The sequence below is a fragment of the Lytechinus pictus genome, chromosome 6 (genome assembly GCF_037042905.1).
Source record: "Lytechinus pictus isolate F3 Inbred chromosome 6, Lp3.0, whole genome shotgun sequence".
Taxonomy (NCBI): Eukaryota; Metazoa; Echinodermata; class Echinoidea; order Temnopleuroida; family Toxopneustidae; genus Lytechinus; species Lytechinus pictus.
The window spans coordinates 26,423,900-26,441,411 of NC_087250.1; the positions used below are offsets into that span (position 1 = coordinate 26,423,900).

The following is a 17,512-nucleotide window of genomic DNA, read 5'->3' on the forward strand; positions in this document are numbered from 1 at the left end:
TAACATGGATGTAGAGTGTAGTCTTTTAATGCTCCAGACCCGGTCATTTAATCATTTGAAGATCCTTCTGAACTAAGATCCTGTACTAAAGCATGCATAAGGAGCATAGCCATTCAAAAATAATAAAAAAAACTGCAACACCTCACCGTCTACCAAATTAAGACCTTGTAGAAATGAATATAGAATGTATTCTTTACCCTAGACCTTGTTGTGTCAATAACAAAAAAAAATCAAATATAATACCTCACCGTCTAATTCCTATCGAATAAGTTGTTGTTGCTGTTGTTGTTTTAGCTTATACGGCGCGCGTCATTCATTAGTGAATATTTGCGCCAAAAAAACCACATCCACCGAGCCGGATTCGAACCAGCGACATAAGGTTAATCATCAATCATCTACAGTCCTCCGCTCTACCAACTGAGCTATCGGTGGTTACTAGGTTTAAAGTGTAGTTTTTGCTCCAGACCGGGTGATTAAAAAAATTCTAAACTATTTAAGCCCCGCCATCTTCCACTACTAAGACTCTGTTATGAAGAACGTGTATATAACGTATTCTCAATTCTCCAGACCCGTTTATTTAAACAAATTTTCAAGACCCCACAGTCTCATTCCTGTGAAAAAGATGGATATAAAGCGTTGTGTTTTCTCCAGACCTTTGATTAAAAAACCTTCAGAATTAAGACCCAAGACTAATGGGGCGTTGCAAGAAATTTACGTTGCAATTGATTGCAAATCGACTGCAACTTTGCAGCCGATTCCGATCGACTGCAACTAGCAATCAATCGCCAATTTGCGTTGCAAGAAAAAGGCTTGCGATTGAACGCAAGTTGCAGCTGATCTGCAGACGATTTGCAGCTGTAAACAGGGTCTGCAGCACAAGACTAGCCGAAAAAGCAAAATAATGGCTTGCAACAATCCTGTTTGTGGAAGAGAGTAAGTAGAAAATATTCATTTTTCAGACAATTCTTTCTCCATTATGTATGTTTTTAGAGAATTTATATATTTTAGACCTATGCCAGTGAAAAAAATTATTTTGAAAAAAGTGAAACTGTATCTTTATCGCCGGTCGAAATTTCACCTTCAACAAATTTTCTACCGTACAATTTCAATCCCAGTCCCACACTTGACTTTTTGTGTCGGTAATGCACGGTTGTATCAACAACACGGCAGGTCATTGCCGGTGCAGTGCTGTTAAAAATCACCCAGAAGCAAGTAAATGTGTAGGCTCTAATTATGTATGAAACATCGAAAATGACCTTCAAAGATTATTTTTGTGCCTATTTGAAATGATTTTTTAAGTTATATCGGTTTCAACGGAGAATAGCCATCCAGTAAATAGAAATTAAAGACTTCCATTACAATTTACAGTCTAGACATTTCCAAAAAAAAAAATTCCTCTCCATTTGTCTCTCTTTTTTTATGAGTCTGTCTAACGTTACCTCGAGCGAAGTTCGTGCAGGCCCTACTCCACTTCACTACCGCTACACTACGCTCCACCTACCCGAACTTCGAGACTGAACTCTATCTGATATTCCGAGTGACAAAGGTGGGATTTTATGGGGGGGGGGGGAAATATAAAATTCATGCAACATCACGATCTTTAAAAACAATTCAAACTAATATTCTTACTTTACACCAAGTTTCACTTTTTCATGCTTCTATCAGTCTCAAAATTGGTGATTTAGAGCCAACATGAAGTTCCTCACACAAATAAATAATTTGCTGCCGTATCGCGCGTGCATGCAATGTTTTGAAATCGGCAGTGAATTATTTATACGTGTGAGGAACTTCATGTTGGCTCTAAATCACCCATTTTTAGACTGATAGAAGCATGGAAAAGAAGTGAAACTTGGTGTAAAGTAAGAATATTAAATATTAGTATTAAGCGTAGTGTAGCGGTAGTGAAGTGGAGTGGAGTGGAGCCTGCACGAACTTCGCTCAAGGTAGTCTACCGTTAACCTCCCTTTTTATGACTTTCCTTGGCTGGCCTGGGATAAAGTGAAAATTTTGCTGTTTCGACTTTGGTCTTTGGAGGATTAAAAAAAAAAGTATTTATTATTATTATTTTTTTTTTATTTGGGGGGGGGGGGGGTTCTCCAGACTTCGTATATCTCGCCAGACAAGAAAAAAAAAAACAAAGGTATAGGGGGTCTACATGTGTTGGGCTACTTTTCAGAATCTATTGGCCACATCTGCCACATTCTTGGGAAAGTTTTAACATTGAATAGGATGTTGCCTGCCCAGGGCCCTTTTAAATTTCTTACGGGCAGATTGCACAAGAGGTTCTTTGCAAGGACAGTCTATTTGTGTCGTTGATTTGTAATGATGTGCCGTCACATTTTTAATATCCATCTCATATAAATATAAAAAGATATACATGTAAATACATTTTATTTTTTAGATTCAATATGTAGATCTACTATGCCGGGGGGGAGGTACTTAGATTTGGTTTGGACAAAGGTGTGTGGCTGAAAGTTTGAAACCCGTACCCATATTTACAGGTCATTTTGGCTAAAAAGGTACCCATTATTAGGTATTCATTATAGGGGCGGATCCAGGATTTCGTAAAAGGGGGGGGGGCACATTTTCGCCTGGAAAAACTTGACAAGCAAAAAAAAAAGAAAAAAAAGGTTATCACCCAAACTGTAAGGTCATTTTGTATTTGCACCTAAGACATTGGAGTAGAATATGGACCCATGTTTAAGGACATTATCTAAAAATTGGGCCATGCTTAGGGATTTTCCAGCATAAAACCATACGCCATGTTTAGGGATTTCTTCAAAAAAGGCGACCCATTCCTGCGGCATATCCCCATATGCCTTATCTCGTGAGTACCCCCCCCCCCCGGGCTACTATGTAGCTGACTCTTGATTTTTATGCAAGCACATGAGGTGCTAAATAGATGACATACTTTTTTTCACTTTAAATTGTTTAATAGATGATTACAATGCTCTTCCAGGTGCTTTCAGTTTAAGGGTGTCTCATATGGTGCATCAGTATTAATATTGTATGCATAATCATGATTTTTTACATCCTTTTACATCAAGCACAATACTCGGGGGGGGGGCATATGGTCCCCCTTGACATTTTTCAGAATAAATCTGCCACTCAAAATTTTATTACCGCACCGCTGACTGACGTTTTACTTTCGAGTCTCACACAACTTTTGGTACTAAATTTGCCATTCCCAGGTACAGGGTCAGGAAATTTTGCAACATTATGTTTGTTTAAGTACATGTCAGACAAAAACATGATTACATGTAAAAAGTCAATATTCATAACTGGGTAATTTGTTTTTTATTGACAATAGTAATTTAATGTCACTGATGAACTTTGTCTTGAAAATAACAATAAAAAGAAAAAATTAAGAAGTTAAGAAAAAAAAAAAAAAAAAACATGAATTGAAAGGAATTTATTTTGATACCAGATTTTTTAAAGTAAAGTTGTTAGGATTGCTCTAGAAAGGAATATGTACACCAAAGTTTGGCATTCTATTACGAGCTTTTTTTAGTAAATTAAAGCAAAAGGTATGATTTCATAATTTTTCTAATTGCGCCGCCCATGGCTGAGGAACCATAGTGCCCCTCCCCAGGCCAGAAGTGACTTTAATCAAAACACCCTTGGACTACTATAATGATTAACACACTGGCAACTGAGCTTAACTTGTATATTAATTTCATGAATATGTTTTATCTCTTTGCTTTTTGCTTTTAATTGCTTACTACAGTTATGACAAAGAAGTCTGGAACCTCAGAACCACCATAACTGTGTCTGCTACAATGTGTGTTCTTGCAACCAGCTGATTGATTCATTTTATCAACTCTTGAATGGTATAGGTTACATGTAAACTGTATTATTATTAATAATTCACCATGATGCGGATGGGGGTGAAATATGTACACATTGACCCAAGGATAATGCAAAATGAAAAAGGCTAACACAAATCTCTATCTTGACTGGACTTCTCAGCAATGGAGACATCCCATTGATGGGGGGGGGGAGGGGAGGGGGTGGCTGTGCTCATCCAAGGTGTACTGTATGAAAGTGTGTATTTTGCTTTCATTGATTTAATTTATTGCATATTTTAATTTCCATGATTCTTTTATTTGGGGAAAAACAATCAGTTCACACTTTTTTAGATTACATCATGGCAAATTGCCAATTACTATGGTCTCAGGAGTAAGCCACTATCCCTCTATCATATCATCATTTGGGTGCAAACAACGCCCTTACCAGCAGACATAGGGGCATTTCTGCACCGATGGGTGCACAAAAATTGTTTGCTAAGGGCGTTCTTGCACTGAAAGGACAAAATTTGAACTAACCCAAGCTATGTATAGTTATGGGCTTGCATTATTTCCCATATTATTTTTTTATGAACAGGTTGATTATCAGAACTGAATTCAGAGCTGATCCTGTCTGTAGTAACATCATTATAAGAGTGGACTACAGAATGAGGGCGTTGCTTGTTTAAAAACTTCACTCCATGGAGCTCTCCAAATTCATCGCAAATTAGACTGCTTCTGGAAACCAGATTTGTTCGTTCAAGCAGAGATGCTTGTGGCTTTCCTGACTGGACTTCCATGGATTCTTCATGCCAACCTTAAGAACTGTGGTCTTCTGCATGATACACATCAATTTCAAACAAGACATTCTGTGGTGAAACACTTGATGCAGATGATATGAAATTTTATTACTGAATCTCAGAAGTGATTCCTTGGGAGCAAGAAATAATGAAAAATAAAAATAAAAGGTCCATCAATAATGAATGTCTTGAGCAGTGTTCTTTTTTTGTGCACAGATCAATGGATCTTTTCAACTCCAAGCAGGGATGTAGTCAATGCTGACCTCGAGGCAACATTTTGCTGACCTTGGTCCGAGTCACTGTACAGAATCTATGGGAAGTTCTCTCAAGCTGCCTCATGACTCCGGAAGAATCAGCCTCGACCTCATCCCTGTATGCAAGTGTGATATATATCTACGATGCAATCTCATGATTAAAGAGAGAGAAACAAGAGAGGTTCAGATTTTGAAGTGTAGCAATCTCCTGAAATGTATGTTTTATTTGAAAAACTTAATTGGGCATGTTATTCATTATGATATGTATGAATGAAAGCATTTAAGCAATTTAGTGCTCTTGCAAAACATATTCTGAGTTGTATTTACTGCAAACGCTCAGAAATATTGATAAGCATTTGCCAGTGCATGAAGTGTTTTAATAAAGAGTGGCTTTTGTGCCTATGGAGAGTTATTATTTCCTCAACATTTCTTCATACAAATAATTTCAGAAATCACAATTTGAATATTCCATGACCTCTGATAACAAGAGCAGAATATTTTTGGTGATTGACACACTTTAAAATGATATTAGGAGAGAATGTACTGAAATTGTGTGAAAATAATGGCATAATTGCTGAAGAGGCCTATAAAGATTGAAAATAACATTATTTCAAGTTTTTCTTGAAAAAAACCCATGGAAAATTGAAAATGGCATAATTTACACAAGTTTTCAAAACAAAATACAAAAAAAAAAAAATTGCAGAATGTTTAGTACACAAGCCTATGGACAATCAATTGAACGTAAATCGAACGCAAATTTTGCGCATCCTCCAAAATCTTACATAAGTTACGTTCGATTTGCAATCAATTGCAAAGCTTGCGCTTGATCTAAGTTCAATAGATCAAACGCAACTTCTTCTTGCAACAGGATTGAACGTAACTTGCGTTCAATTGCAGATTTGCGTTTAATCGGAGGACTTACGCTCAATTTTGGGAGTTGCGTTCGATTTGCGTTCAATCGCAAGTTTCTTGCAACACCCCATAAGACTCCGTTATAAAGCAAGGGTACATATCGTAGTCTTTACTCCAGACCCGTTTAAAAAAATTATGTTATAATCTTAGAAAATAAGACCCTGTAAGAAAGCATGGATATAAGAGCACAGTCTTTACCCCAGACGCTGTTATTAAAAATATTAGGAGATCTTCAATTTGACGACCCCACCGTCTCATATCTGTGGGAAAAAATGGATATAGAGTATAGTCTTTACTCCAAACCTGGTGATTAAAAAAAAACTTAAATAGTAAGACCCCATCATCTTCCAAACTAATAGTCTATAAGTATAACAAAGCACGGGTACCTATAGCATAGCCTTTACTCCATATCCATTTATTAAAAAAACTACACTGTACACCCACTGTATAATTACGCTGTATACCCATGTGCTACATTACAGGTTCTTAGTATTGAAGATGACGGGATTGAAGTTTCGAAGATTCTTGATTTTTTTTTTCAAATGACTGGGTCTGGAGAAAATGATAACTCTATATCCATATGCTTGATGACATGGCAATGGTTTAGAAGATGGTGAGGTTTAAATTGTAAAGTTTATTTCTCTTTTTAACCACCGGGTTTTGAGTAAAGACTAGGCTTAGCTAGTCCAGGTATAGCGTTAATCCTGTTGTTTGGAAGAATATATGGCCAAGACTGAGTATTATAGAGTAGACTAATAACCTTCATCTTGTAGGGTAAGGTCGCATTGGGTCTGGAAAAGGAGACTACCAGCATGGGTTGGCAGAGCAAAATTGATAGGGGAGGGGAGGGCACAGCGAAAAAGGGCACTTCCTCTTTTGAAAAGGGCACTTGAAACAAAAAAACTTTTTTAAAAACAAAATAGCATAATGTACCCAAGTAGGGTAATGAGTAAAATGATTGAGTGGGGCAAACATGGCGTGTGGGGCAAAAATTCTTTAAAGCTGCGAGCGAGCGAGCAAAATTTTGAAACTTTTAATGCAAAAAAAAACATTTTTGATAGATTTTGACATAGAGAACACTATCATATTTCACCACTTTTCTTTCCTTTTCTTCTTTTCTTTTTCTTGGTATTGAAAAATTTTGGGGTCCATGGAACGAGGTCCATTTATTAAGGGGGCAAGTGCCCCCCCCCCCTCTCCCTCTGCTCAGATGCCCCTGCATAAAAGAAAGGACGCTAATTGCAAATACATATACCTTATATTAGCAAATTGGACATTTGAACAAACCAGAAGAGAAGGGGCATTTATCAGAATATTCATATGGGGCACTTGATCAAAGGTGAAAATGTACACACTACAAAAGAAGAATTTCACTCTAAAAAGGGGCAACTTAACCCTATCTAGGTCGGGGTATTTTTGGAATTCATATGGCCGGGGGAGGGGGGCCTCCCAGGCCCCCCCCCCCCCCCCCCCCCCCTTGAGATCTCGGCCGTCGACCGCGCAATCGCACCGAAAATTGGCACGCATGTTGTCTGGGATATAATCTACAAAATTGTATAGTAATTTCTTTCATGCAAATTGTTATTACGTAATTATGCTAATTTATGCGTAATTAGTATGCAAAATCATACTTTTTCCACTAACTCCGTAAATAAAGCTCAAAATGTTCTAATTTTTGGCATAGAAACCCTTTGTGATGTTCTTAGCAAGTGTACATGAAAAAATTGTGATATCAGATCAATTTCTTATGTATGATATTGTTTTTGCAATTTCTTATATGTATTTCTTTGTTTTTTGGACCTTTTGTTTTTCATTGTTTTTTCAATGAAATTCGTTGGGGACTCTTCTAAGATCATAAACAGCATAAAATACATACATTTAGGCGTGCAAAACTAAAAATAATCATACATTTATGATTTTTGGTTGAAAACACAATTTACATTGACTTTGTACACGAAATCACGTTTTTGAGCACTTACGTAACATTGCGTAACTTCGGAACCGCGTACCCGGGTGACGCAAAATCGGTCTCAAAAGGTGCGGAAGACTTGAAAGTAAAAAGTCAGCGAGCAGCGCGGTCAAAAAATTTTGCGCGACGAAAATATCGCGCGACTCTTTGAGGGGGGAGGGGGGCCTCCGAGCCCCCCCCCCCCCCCCGGCCTAGATAGGGTTAAAGGGGCGAGAGGAACATTTTTAAAGGATTTTTATTATTTAAATATGCACTTTTAGAAGAGATAAGAACACGAAATAAGGAAAACGGGCAATGACAGGGCATGAAAAGAGCGGTTTTAAGGAATGGAAACTTATCTGATACGAGATAGGGCACTTATATTTATAAAAAGATAAAGGGGCACACTTTAACACATAAAACAGGTCCTTCTAAGATGAAAGGGGCAAAGTTATTGGGTTATAGTTGTTGTAAAATCGAGGTGTATGAATTGCAACCTAAAAATATTTCATTTAGAGAGTAAAGTGCATCGCATTTGTGGGTATATAGTTCAAAATTAATGCCTCTTGTTGGTAAAGTGCGCTAGTATGACATGATTGTGTGGGAAAATATTTTTATATACGTTAGTGGGTACAGTTTTTTTACACATGTGGCTGATATTACACAAGCTTGCGTCACTTTGGGTGTGTTTAAAGAGATAGGAAACAATGTCTTGTTTGAATGTTCATAGATTCATAAAAAAGTAATATCAAATGGCATAGTAATCAAGACATTTTGGGTTTATAATTAAATTTTAAAGAAATTCGACAACTTCTGATGAAATCTGGAAATGAAATCAACAGATAAAGTTCAATGTGTGTATCAGTGGAAATAATGCTTGCCTCTCCCACCCCCTTTAATAATTGCCCCATGCAGTGTTCGAAACAGTACTAAATGTCCCTTTAAGGTGACACGACATATACTGCTGCGAAAATTGCGACAATTAATATCTCAGAAGGCATAGGATTAGTGTTAGGATTGTGATAGAGTTTTTGTTTCAGAATATTGTCATGATTACGATTAGGGTGTATTTAGTTTTTGAGGTTAGCTTTTATGTTTCGCTTAATGTTTAGAATTTCCATCGGAGCAATTGTCGCCAGAGCAAATGTCCACTAAGCCTGGTGCCCCCCCCCCCCCTCCACTGCCTCTCTAAAAAGCGTTTCATTACCGATGACACTAGCTGTAGCTTCTCCCTTATGCAGGCATGTTTCTCATTTTAACAGTAATGTTATGAAACATTTCATGATAAATGGATAAAAACAGTAATTTGCACATACCCCGGAGGTTTGCACTTTTCCCGTGAAAATTGTTCATTTGCACATATCCCGTCGTCACGTTTGAACAGATGCCGTTGATAAATTTTGACAGATTTGCACATTTCCCGGCGTGGCGTTTGCACAAATTCCGTTGTTTGCACAAATCCCGGCAAAATTTTGCACATATACCGTCGTTTGCACATATCACGGCGTTTGCACATATCACGGCTCCACAGGGGGCTAATTATTATTTGCTATATATTTTTCCCCTTTTTACATTGAAACTAAAATGTTTTGAGGGGGTAATTATTTATTTAGCTAGATGTTTGGCAACATATACATTGCGCCATCCAAATAATTGCATTAGTAAATTGGGTCTTAATCACACGACTATACTACAAACATTAATGCATTATGGGTAAGGCACCTGGCAAGTTTTCAGGAGTTGATTATTGTTTATTTTGAGTAGTGATGTACAAGGCCTTCAGTTGGAATTTGCTTTAAATTGAGAGGTGTGCAGTTTAAGACATAAGCCCACCAAGAAATGAAGAAGACATACCTGCATTCAACGCTATTGCAGGTGTGTAGACCACAGATCCCAAATAGAACAGCTGTACCGTGACAAGTATGGTAAGGCGAAAATCAAAATGAGCGTATGATTACACAATAGTATTGATGATCTTACGAACAAAGTGAAATATAAAGAGGGAAATGGAAAAATAATAACTCTTCTACTACTACTACTACTACTACTAATAATAATAATAATAATAACGATAATAATAACAATAATAATAGCAAAAAAAATATTATAATAATAATAATAATAGCAAAAATAATGATAGTAATGATAAAACAATAATAATTACAGTATAAACAATAATGATTATAATAGTAACAATAATGAAAATAATAATACTGACAGTAATATTAACAATGGTAATGATAATAGTGGCAAATTGTTGAGCGCACACTGATCGCCAGAGATCCCGATGAGTGCTAGTTCCAATGGCGTATGCTGGGGAAACGTGCCACCTCCCGCTGTGGCAGAGGAGTTCCGACACTAGCAAACACAACAAAAATTATACCCATTTTATTGTTTTCAACAGCTGATTTTCCAAACTTTAGTTTCATCGCCTTAAGATGCCCCCCCCCCCCCATAATACTTAAGATACACCTCTGCATGGTGTGCACCTCTCCATGCTCAAACAAGCCTACGCCCTGGAACCCAGGAACGATGTTCTCTCGTTCACATACCTTCCGAAAACAATTAATGTGTAAAACATAAATATGTTACACTTTGTCAACAAACCCAAGCAAAAGGCGAACTAAGAAAAAAAAAAAATAGCATAAAGCATTTCTTACCCTATTCTGCACTTTTCACATTTTTAAAGGCATGAACCTTGTATTAATGTAGCTATTGCTTTCCAAATTATTGACCCATAATCATTGTTTCTATATGCTTTGCATATTCGATGATGTTGTAAATATTCATTGTAGCCTAAATTAATTGTAAATATCATGTGTAAACTCATACACCTAGAGCTGGTCGATATAGAAGATAAAATTGTACGTTATCTTATCTCATAAACGAGCTTCAGATATAGAACAAAGTCATATAATTTTCAAAAATTGGGCTTGCAACGTTTACTCACGTCACGACGCGCTACCACGTTCGATTACCTTCATAAAAACGCGTCGTCTATTGCACAGGAGGAAGGGTCTACACTTTGATATTTTGCACGCCGGTTAATCACGAAATATATAGCTTGTTAGTAAAAGACTATCACGACGCCACTCACCAAAATACACCCGCAGAAAGCTCGCAATGTATGTTGGCAACCAAACATGCAACTTTGGCCTATGTCATCATCCTTTAAATAAACTTTCATAATTTTATTCTTATTTCACATACTGGTAACCTATGAAGCAGTTCAATCTCAGATCATAATGTGCCTTGCATGTGTTGGTAACTGTTTATGGTTTACAGAATCGAATCCGAAAAGAACCTGTGCAGGGCGGTCGGTCGGATACAGCGCCGAGGGTGTTGGACTGTTCTCAATGACAATAAACTTGTATTGTGCTAACGAAACGCGATGTTTACGTGAGGATGATGCATATCCTAACGCTTCGTAGATTAGAGGGATTTTAAAAAACAAATTTACGCAGCGAGCTGCGGCGTGATTACGTGAGTAAACGTTGAAAGCCTAACGTGTGAGGCTTGGGACGTGCGAACAATCTTCGCCGGGCTGATGCTATACCGTCTGTGCTACTCTACTGCCAATCAAGGTTAACTAAACTTTTATGAAGTGTACACATACCGTAAAAGATGAAAAAGCTATGTTTGTTATCAGTCGTAAGGCTTTGTTGAAACGCATTTCAAAAAACTGTGAGAAAGAAAGATATTAACATGAATAATTGTTTCTTTTACTACCTTTATTTTCTGAGGGAAATATAAAATAAACGTACAACCATAACACTGCATTTGTCTTGTCAATTAAGACAATTTAGATTGAGAAGAACCTAAATTAAAACCATTTACAAAAAAAGTCTTTGAAAATACCAGTTTCTTAATTGTAAGCGCTCTATGAATAGGGACTGACGATAAAGTATTTTTTTCCTCTCATTTTCGTCTTTGTATCGGTATTATTTTAATTTTTTTTTTTTTGGGGGGTGGGTTCTTCACTTTTTTCTTCTTCGTCGTCGTTATCATCTTCTTCTTCTCCTCCTTTTTCATCATCTTTTTTTTTTTCTTCTTCTCCTCCTCCTCCTTTTTCTTCTTTCAATCTCCCCCCCCCTCCTCTCCGTCACTATACAATTTCAACACCATAAGAAAGATAACAATTTATCGATCGTGTCGATGGTTGCTCACCTCATAAATACTAATGACGTTTATTCTAAGGAAAGTAGGCAGGAAAAGGCGACAAAACAAGACATCTCCTAGGGCATCTGTCACCATTATCCAGGAAAACATAGTCCCGTATACATAGATCTCACCAGGCATTGATATTACAGCTATTGCAGATATATAGCTCACCGCCAGGGACATCGCAACAGGGAAAATACCCATTTTTCGATTACCCACTAGGAATTCGTCGGCCGTCTTTTGCTTGCCGCCGGAGCAAGCGGAGTACACACCGATAGACGCGGACACAAGAAGCATCGCACCGAAGACGACGTAGTCCCACACACTGAAATAGCGGGGGCCTGAATCGAGTCCTTGTTGATCCATGATGATGACTGTGGATGTAATGATTAAAATGAGCTATGGGAATGTTTATTTAAACAAAATTAGGCAGTTCTAAACAGTAATAATAATACTATAAATTGCATGTCTGAATAAATTGTCACTGTTTTACCCTCCTTTGGATGACTGAGAGAAAAGGGGAAATATGGTTCAAAAGTGTGGCCAAATATGCGTGTAAAACGGGCCTTATTTTCTTGTTGGCATTCATGCCCAAAATATCATAAGCCATAAGTATGAAATTAAAGTATGAATATTAGTCAAGGGTTATAATGGTTAAGCTGTTCCATTGCGTTTCTGGTATACTTTCGACCATATTTGGACATGATAACTATAATATGTAAAGCTTCCATTGGCATAGTAGCATTACATTTACTTCAGAGTGTTTGATTCTTTTCTATTGAAAAAAAGTGTGGAAAAACTAGAAAAATGCTGTTAAAAATCACGCATTGAAAATAAACCTTTTTTTTTTGCAATATCCGCAGCATAATCACATATCATAATGAGTTACATCGGAATCAGAACAATATAATTGAGCCAACATTTAAGCCAAGACCCCCCCCCCCCCCCCAACTCTTGCCTCTGAGATAGTAAAAACGGCAGGAAAATATAGCAGGAGCAAATGTCTTGTCGCACCAGAAAGTCCAATACTGCACCTTTCTTTCGCTCTTTACACCCGAAATTACCCATTGCTGCTATGGTCGCATCCTCTTTTTCACGATCTTTGCTTTTCGTTAATGATGCAAATTTGTAATTCTCTTAAAAGATACAACGATGAATGCACCCAAAAATGGTGTAGTGAAGCTTTAGCTATGGATGAACAACGACCCCACTGTATAACAGTGGAAGGGTGTCAATCTAACCTTTATTTATTTAATAGTACGCAGGCCCTTTTATATTTTAAGTCTAAACTGATATGGGTTAATTATGGCTAAAACACAATGAAACGCATTTCTAATTAGGTCTGTTGACCTGGATATCACAAGCATACTGAAAAAGAAACACAAAAAATAAGACCGAAGATGCATTTCTTTTTTCATTCTAAAACATGAAAATTAATGATCCTCTTTCAGTTTAAAACAATGATTGAGACTAACCTGAAATTAGAGGGGAAATTCAAGAGAAAAAAAGATTAAAAATCATTATGTATTTTTCTCTGTAGGCGTATCCCGCCACAAGCCTAAGCTTTTAGGGTATACGCCTTCTTCTTTAAACCCAACATATACAGTGCGTCCCACAAAAAACGAAACCGAGATTTATCGATGATTTATTATAACTTAATCATAAATACAATAGACAAATGACCTACCATTTTAAAGCTCAGAATCTCTTCTTTCATTTGAAATTACTTATATTATTTCTCATTCACGCATAAGTGAGTAAAAACAATTTGAAGAGGGGATACCAAAAAGTCATTTGGCGAGCTGTATCTGGGTTTCAAATAGAAAACCTCATTTTTTTAAAGTTCAATATCTGCTCTTTAATTTGATACCTCAATTACAGAAAATGGTCAAAAAATAACAAAGTTCTGGTTATTTGAAATAAGGCTTGAATTTCAATAATTTCATAAAATGAAGAGGTTTTACAGGCTAGCGTTCAAACTCACTCGACGCTCCGTTTTGTTTACGATCAGCCATGCATTAAGTCTTTTGTTAACCATGCGATAGCTTCTGTGGGAAACCGGTGAAAACACGTTATTTAATAAAATTGTGGAAATACAAGCATTGTTTCGAGGGACCATAACTTTTTTACTTCTTGACCATTTTTTGTGATTAAGGTATCAAAGAAAAGAGCAGATATTGAACTTCTTAGGCATGTGATTTTCTTTTTGAAATTCAGATACCCCCCGCCAAATGAGGTTTTGGTATCCTTTCTTCAAATTGTTTTTGAATGAATGAGGAATAATCTTAGTGATATCAGCTTAAAGAGGAGATTCTGAGCTTTAAAATGGTAGGTCATTTGTCTATTGTATTTGTGATTAAGTTATGATAAATCATCGTTTAATCTCGGTTTCGTTTTTTTCTGGGACGCACTGTATATATATATTTTTTTCATAACAAATTGATTTTTGTAGATTTTATTGATGCTTACGAAAAATTTAATGAAATGGAAGAAAATAAATGTTTATTTGAAATGAATTGAATTCAATATACATATATATATATATATATATATATCACAGCGCATTATGTCACTGTGGAAACGAATAGAAGATACGCAACAACGCAAATCAAATCGAATCTTCTTACTCTTTTATTAAAACAACTGAAGATAAGTATTCTCAATTTGATGTTCTTCTTACCTTATTGCGGTTGTCCTTGCATAGAGAGTGATTGATTTATTATGCATCCAAATCCACTGTGTCCAGGGTTTTTTTAAGGACTTATTCATGTTATTGTTATCATATACCACGTGACCGCTCACGTGATATGATAACACGTTTGTCCCATATGTATCATAGCATCTGCAAAGTGATCAGAAATTTGATATAAAAAATTATACTATGTATACATAAACTCAAGTTCAACCTTCTTATATTTACATTCATGGGGCGTGGATGATATAAACATAACATAAAACGTGTTTATGATGTATTACTTTGTAATTTCGATACATACTTACAGTAGAGAGTTTTTGCAAATCCAACCGTAGCACGCAGCAAATGCACTGACAATCTAAGTCAAATCACAATGAAAAGGTTGGAGGTCTTTGTCAAACATTGATGAATTGGAACAATTTCGTCCTACGTTTCCGAGCTGACAAAAAAACGCAATGCCGTTTGTCCAAAGTCACGGACGAACCCGTTGTATCAATTCACAAACCTTCGACAAAGACATCATTGTCATGAATCGCATTTGATATCACATTCTCTATGTTTCAGAAAGTGTTCTGCGTAGTAGTTGCGATAATGTCCCAATGTATTATACTGTAGAAGCCTACGTTGCAAAGTCAGAACCCTGAGAACCATTTTTTTTTTTACTGGGGGTGCTGATGTAATTTTGACAAGCAAAAAAAAGGAGGTTTTACTGCAAACTATAAGTCATTTTCCTTTCATTTATCCAATTTGAACACCTGCCATATTTGAGTGGGTACTGCCAGTGGAGAATAATACCAAGGAAATCTTGGGGGGTGCTTCATCTCCCCAGCACCCCCGCTCCCCAGGGTCTTGCGCCAAGCCTTGGTCTGGCTTTACTGTATGGCAAACACAATTAACACGAGGAAGCAACGAGAGTGACAGATTGTCACGTGGAAAGTGACTTTTTAAAATTATTTACTTACTGCTGCTTGACACCAAATAAAGAATACGTAGAACTGATGAATACAGTTATTAAAAAGATTTAATCATATCTCTTCAATCTTTCTGATGTTCTCTTTTGATGGTTTTACAATAATTTGTACATGAAAATATACACAGATATAACAAAATACAACTTAACTTAACGGTAATCGTTGACTCTAGCCCCCATCATCTCATTTGGCCTGACATGCCCCACTCGGCCCTGGTGGTCGGTCCAGTTCCTGGCCTCCGCAGCTAGCGATGTCTCTTCCACTCGGCCTCGGCCTCCGCAGACTGTTGCCCCTCGATGAGTAGCCCCCAGATCAGAGAGATGTGGCTTTAACGAATTAGTGGACGAGATCGAGCCCCCAATGATGACATGAATTGTGTCGAATCATGTCGGTGGAGAACCGGTGGCAGCTGGGGTCGTTATCTCGTCACCGACGTAGTCCCTCAGTTTTAACTTAGACTGCCTGTACGAACATCTGTAGTCTATTCTAGCTTAGGTGGTTCTCCCTGAATTACTGAAATTAACCTCCTAATATACCCTACCGTTACTAGGAATAACTGTAAAGTTTCTATAACGTAATTCAAAGAATTTCAATAGCAGATGAGTGCATAAAGCAACACATTCTTAATAACAAAAAGACTTCCTGTGCATCTGTACATCTACATTCTTCAATGCTAAAGCACAGTATTAACTATTTATGACACCTGTATAAAAATGCTTATAGTATACCTAATACGAAATATGGCATCAACCTGGTACACTTGTATTCTAAAGGGGGGGGGGTATCAAACGTTTCCAACGCTTGCCTTTAAAATATTCAAAACGTATGTATATGTTTGTCTACAAGACAACCCTAACCTGGACAAGTATGTTGAACACATGTTTAAACTGAAACATTTTATAATTAAATTTATTTCCTGACACAGATAATGACGAAATTCTTCCTCTGGTACCTGGTATGGTTAAATCTTATTTACCGTATGAAAATTACAAAACAAAATGAAAGTGTACAAAAGTGGATGATTGCTACAAAATGTGAACATAATGCCTATTCTTAAAGCCCCCATCACACTTATTCCGAATCAAGCAGAATTGGCCTGAATGAAAGGACTATTGTTTGACCACCAGTTGGTCATTTAAATCTACTTCGAACACCGTTCGAAAATATCCCTCGAATGTTTTGATCGTGACCAAAACCTTCGGGACGGCCAAAAGAAATGACAAAAATATTTCGAATGCACTCAGAATGCAGTCAGGATATTTAGAATGCCCCTAGAATGTCCAAGAACTTAGCACGAATTATCAATCTGACTCCATTGCGGTTCATTTTGACTAGTGTATGATGATACACCAGGTCAATTTACTGAATTTCAACTCCAGTTTGGTGAATTCATAAGTTCCTCCCAAAAATTTCTAGATTTTTTGAATATTTTTTTATTTCCAGCTTCTTCTTAATTCCTGTTGATTCCGAATAAGTGTGATGGGGGCTAAAAAATACAATACTGAACGATGACGCTTCTCTTCGCCACTGATTTCATGGTTCTGTTCTTCCTATAGACGTTCTTTTCAATATAACGGAATAAATAACATACGGATACAATAAACCTGTCAATGTTGCCGTGACCTGGAGACCTTGCTGTACAGTCCTATAGACGAAACCGACTCCAGAAAAAGGCCTTGGGAAGCAGGGTTACAGGGGGTGCTGAAGCACCAAAATTTCCTTTGGGATGCTGCGTGCATTATTTTCATAGGCAGCATCCCCGAGTATTTTGGAAGATGTGTCGAATTTGGAAAGGGTAATCAAAATGAAGTTCACTTTGCAGTGAAACTTCTTTTTTTTTCTTTTTTTTTGGGGTGGGGGGGTTGATATTACTCTGAACCGATTTGACCTCAATTTTGTAGTGAGAACCCTTTTCCCCCAATTTCTTTATGAACCAATTTGAAATCCATGTAGTAGTAAGAAACCTTTTTTTTCCCTTTTTTTTTT

At 37.0% G+C, this 17,512-nt stretch overlaps 1 long non-coding RNA gene and 1 other non-coding gene across 2 annotated transcripts; one reads left to right on the forward strand and one right to left on the reverse strand.

Annotated features, from left to right (window-relative positions):
• Nucleotides 1–346: 346 nt before the first annotated feature.
• TRNAY-GUA (transfer RNA tyrosine (anticodon GUA)) lies at nucleotides 347–432 on the reverse strand. Its single transcript is given in 2 exon segments — nucleotides 347–382; nucleotides 396–432. It is a non-coding gene; the product is annotated as a tRNA-Tyr (tRNA).
• A 286-nt stretch (nucleotides 433–718) lies between these two features.
• Nucleotides 719–4,552, forward strand: LOC129279637 (uncharacterized). The gene is made up of 3 exons (XR_008586353.2): nucleotides 719–933; nucleotides 3,728–3,830; nucleotides 4,384–4,552. It is a non-coding gene; the product is annotated as an uncharacterized LOC129279637 (long non-coding RNA).
• Nucleotides 4,553–17,512: the final 12,960 nt, after the last annotated feature.